Source organism: Cajanus cajan, chromosome 11, assembly GCF_000230855.2.
Source record: "Cajanus cajan strain Asha chromosome 11, NIPB_CcT2T_4, whole genome shotgun sequence".
NCBI lineage: Eukaryota > Viridiplantae > Streptophyta > Magnoliopsida > Fabales > Fabaceae > Cajanus > Cajanus cajan.
The window spans coordinates 24890550-24895572 of NC_138527.1; the positions used below are offsets into that span (position 1 = coordinate 24890550).

A 5023-nucleotide genomic window follows, 5' to 3' on the forward strand; every position below is an offset into this window, starting at 1 on the left:
AGTAGTTTCTGTGTTTCGGCAACGATGGCTTCCCGTCTTTCGCCGCCGACCTTCCTCTTCCTCTAGGTGACTGGTTTTGCCTCCTTGTGTATCGCTAGCCTGTGGCAGATGAAATCTGTGTCTATGCCTGGCATGTCAGCGCTGGACCAGGCGAAGAGGTCGGCGTTTTTGAGGATTTCTGTTTCGAGCTGTTGCCGCAACTCTGGGGTCAACTGTTTGCTGATCTTCGTGGTTTGCCCGGGGAGTTTCCCGATCTGGAGGTCATCGAGCTCGTCAACGGGGCTGGGCCGTTCGTCGTGAGCATCGGATCTCGGATCAAGGTCGGAGACTTCTTCGTGGCCGGTGAGAGACGCAGTGGTGGTGTTGCTCTTGCATTGTTCACCGAGTGGGGCAACTTTCAGGCTTTCAGTATAGCATTGTTGTGCCACCTTTTGGTTTGCTTTGACGGAGATAATCTTCCCATCATGTCCTGGGAACTTCATGGTGAGGTGCGGGGTAGACACCACCGCTCTGAGCTGATTCAAGGTTGGCCTGCCGATGATGATGTTATAGGAGGTGTCGACTTCCACGAGGAGGTACCGAACCATGACCCGCCTTGAATCTGGAGGTGCTCCGAAAGTGGTTAGTAAGTCCACGTATCCCCGGGTGTGAACGCTCCTTCCTGCAAAACCGACTAGGGGTTCTGTGTGAGGTTGTATGAGAGAGTGGGGAATGTCTAACCTGAGGAACGTTGGCCAATATAGGATGTCAGCCGAGCTCCCTTGGTCGACCAGGGTCTTGCGAACCTCCCAATTAGCTAACGCCACGGCTATAACCATGGGGTCATCCTGGTTGGGGTTGACCCCGGCATAGTCATCGTCGGTGAAAGTGATCGGCGGCGAGCTCTGATGTGAAGCAGAGGTAGTGAAGTGTACGCGGTTGACGTTGCGCAGGTGTTTTTTCCAGGCTGAGCTGCTAGCGCCCCCTCCTGCGAAACCTCCTGCGATTGTACTGACTACTCCCCGTAGGGGAGTTGATTCTGCTTCTTGGTTTACCTCACCTCGCATTGCTCCGCCGGGGTTGAGTTGAGAGCCGGAGGGGTGATTGGAGTGTTGCCGCTGGGGTTGAGCGCGAACCCTCTTGTTTTCTGCGCGCAGAGCCGCTAGGTCAACTTCGTTAGTGGTTCCTATTGCGGCCAGGTCGGCTTTGTGCTTGGCACACATGTTGCGCAGGTCAATGTCATGTTGTTGGCGCATCTGTTCGACTTGGTCGATCAGCCTTCTCAAGGTTGCAGCGTTGCTGTCCATGGTGACTGAGTGTTCAGCGTCCTTTGTTGCACGTCTGTTGTGGCTTTTGATGAATGCCATACGGGTGGCCGATAAGAGCTATCTCGATCGGCCCCACGGTGGGTGCCAAATGTTCTTACCGGAATTTGTCGTAAGGACGATCTTCCAAGTAAGATTGGTGAGCCTCCTTCACTGGCACGCTGATGCTCCAAGATGGGGGTGGTACCTGCAAAAGAGACTCCGATGCTAAAGTTAGGGTTTGTATGAGTAATAGTCTCCTATATGTAATGCACGTACCTTGGAGTGAATTAGGTTTGCTTTGGGCTCTGGGCCTGAGATAAGATATGATAGCGGATCTCGTATGGGGCGAGATCTTCGGTGATCAGTGATTGGATAATGGATCTCGTATGGGCGAGATCCTCGGGAATCAGTTGTGATTCACCTGGATGCCGAGCTGACGTCGTATGACGCGTGCCCGAGATCATCTTGCACTGTGATGCCAAGCTTGGAGCTTGGCTTCGCGGTATGGTCAGTACACTTTCTTTTTCTCATTCTTTTTTTCATTTTCATTTTTCATTTTATTCTCATCAACCATATCACTTCCTTCACTCCTTCTCCATACTCTTGGGCCCTCTAAGATGATCTTTTCATCAACACTAGCATCATCTTCTACCCCCATGTCATTTTTTTCTTCGCTCTCGTTCTTCTTCTCACTCTCCTTCACCACAAATTCCCGACTACTCCTTGTAGATAGTACATTCAAGTGCCCCTTCGGGTTTTGCTCGGTGTTGGCTGAGAAAGAACCTTTTTGCTTCTCTGCTAGCTGCTTTGCTATTTGCCCCACCTGTATCTCAAGATTTTTAATTGAAGCATCAGTGTTCTTTTGGTTGGACATAGACAATTGCATGAATTGTTGCAATGTGTCTTCCAACTTGGTGGTTCTCTCATATAAAGGTGGGTGTTGGTGTTGATGTGGAGGCCTGCTACTTGATGAAGCATTCATATCTGGTTCGTTTCCACCATAGTTATTTCTCCACCCCTGATTTGAATTTTGCGAATAGGGGTGTTGAGAGAAATTTTGCCGCCCTTGATTCCCCATATAATTCACTTCTTCACCTTGGGAATTAGATGATCTGGCACAATAACCATTAGGGTGGTCACCTCCACAAAAATCACATGATAACACTTGTTGCATAGGAGGAGCATTAGATTGCATAGCTTGAAGTTATTGAGGTAGCTTGGCCATTTGTTGATTCAAGGCTTCAATTTGTTGGGAGAGTATATTGTTTTGAGCTAACACTGCATCTTGAGTACTCAGCTCCAAAACTCCCCTCTTGTGTGAAGAGCTTCTACCATGCTGGCTCCTAAAATCTGTGGAAGCCATGGACTCAATGATGGTGATAGCCTCCTTGGCAGTTTTGAACATAACTGACCCTCCAAAAGAAGCATCAAGTATCATTTTGGTTTGAGGTTGTAACCCATTACAGAAAGTTTGAACTTGCAGCTCCACCTCAAAACCATGATTAGGGCACCTCCTCAATAGTGATTTGTACCTCTCCCATGCTTCACATAATGGCTCATCCGCACCTTGAGAAAAAGTAGCAATAGTAGTTCTGGCTTCAATGTTCTTGGAAGGGGGAAAGAACCTGGCTAGGAATTTAGTCTCCACATCCCTCCATGTGGTTAGGCTTTGGTTTGGCTGAGAATGAAGCCATGCCTTAGCCTTACCATTCAAAGAGAAAGGAAACAACCTCATGAACAGTGCCTCTTCATCAGCCCCTAAAACTCCAACTGAACCACACAACTCATAGAAAGTGTAAAGATGAGTATGTGGGTCTTCATGATCCAGACCAGAAAATTGATGAGAGCTGATAAGCTGTAGAAGTGCAGGCTTCATTTTTGCTAGTCTGTCATTCATTGTAGGCCTCACAATGCTAGAGAATTCCCTCGGGCTAGTGTAGGTGAAAGCATCACCTATAGTGCGCCTCCGGTTTGGATTTTCATTGTGAGCACCACCTTCACCTCCACCTTCCATAGTGAACTCAGGAATATCAGAAATAAAAACTTCCGGAATATGAGTGGTTGGTTGGCCAACTGGATTTGCTTTGTTCCTCCTTCTCCTCCTGTTGCTATTATTCTTCCTTGCCGTGCGTTCAATCTCAGGATCGTTCAGCAGTGGCTCAGAAGTAGTACCTCTGGTTCGAATAGTACCTTGCATACAAGAGAAAACAAAAGACTAGAGTGCACAAGTCAGCCCAAAGAAATCATTTGCTAAAATAGAAATTAACAATAAAAGTAAAGGAACAAGTCACAAATAGCTATAAATACTAAATTGCCTTGCTAATCCCCGGCAACAGCGCCAAAAACTTGTTGAGATTTCCGTTGAACTACTTTTGTTATCATTGTAAATCCTTTTAATTCTATCAACGGTCTCAAACACGACAAGTATATCAGCTGTTCAAGTAGTAAAATTATCGTATCCACAGGGATTAGTAGGTAAAATAAGAATTTATTGACTATTCGTGACTAAAGAATAATTCCAATTTTGTAGTTTGTCATGTAAATGTGAATTGAAGAGTATGACTACTGGAATATTAAACTATAAAAATATTTGATTGTGTGTGGAAAAGGGTAGAAATGGTATTATGATTTTTTGTAAGATTGGGGGGTCAGATTTCACCGAACGTCACACTAATGAATCCTTAATCTCTTGTTACATCCATTGCTTAGTCAACCCATAAGTTTACTCAAACCTAGTCCCTTAGAGCAAGAGCCTAGGTGCGGATAGTGAATATCAATTCCTCGAGTATCCAATATCTACACCCGCATTACGGGTTAGGGTTTAAGACTACTAATGGGCCAAGCTCCATTCCTAGATACATTTCCCACTAGGCATTTGTTTCAGAGCTAGTTTCAAAGGTTATTTTCCAATACCCAATGGAACCTATATCATGCAAGGAGAATCAATCCAAAGCAACCATTAAGAATAGAAACATACACAACAATGAATAAAACAACATGTATATATATCATTAAAACGTAAGGATTACAATAGAGTGCGTTGGTTACATCTAACCCCACAAACAATGGGTAGAACCACTCAAAACAATAAGGATAAAGCAAAAATAGAGATGGAAGAGAGAATGAAGAACCGAAGGAAAGACCCACACACGAATGGTCCCAAGCTCCGGGAATCCCTTCCTCAACTCCTAAAACGCGTCCAATGTGCGAATGAGGAGAAAACCCTTGAAAGTTTCTTCAAATACGAGCTTGGGGAGTCAGATTAGGGTTACGCGCCCAGCGCATAAGTCTTTGCGCCCGGTGCAGGGCCTTCCAGGAAGGTCAAGTACTCTCTGCCTCAAGACACGCCCGGTGCAATTCCTTTTTACGCCCAACGCAATGCCTTCCAGAGAGTTTGAGATACTCTCTGTCTCGATCACGCCCGGCAAGGGTAGTCTCGCGCTTGGCGCAGCTATGACTTGTAGAGGTGATACACTCTATTTTGCTCAAGCCCAGCACGGGTAGTCTTGTTCCCGGCACAGTCACTCTTCTCTGCTCCTTAACTCCTTAAATTTCCAATCCTATGGGTCTTCAATCCTCAATTCTCTAGCTCAATACCTGCACAAAAAATGAGGTGTATTAAGGTATTGTTAGCTAAATTCTGGGTTAGCTATATGTGCACAAAAAATGAATCAAAAAGAGAACAATTATCTTGCAATGGTGCAAAGAATGAGTGGAATTGTTCAATAAGTCTTGTC

At 45.7% G+C, this 5023-nt stretch overlaps 1 non-coding gene across 1 annotated transcript; it reads left to right on the forward strand.

Moving 5' to 3' along the window:
• Positions 1 to 2779: 2779 nt before the first annotated feature.
• On the forward strand, positions 2780 to 2885 carry LOC114916833 (small nucleolar RNA R71). The gene has a single exon (XR_003805441.2). It is a non-coding gene; the product is annotated as a small nucleolar RNA R71 (small nucleolar RNA).
• Positions 2886 to 5023: the final 2138 nt, after the last annotated feature.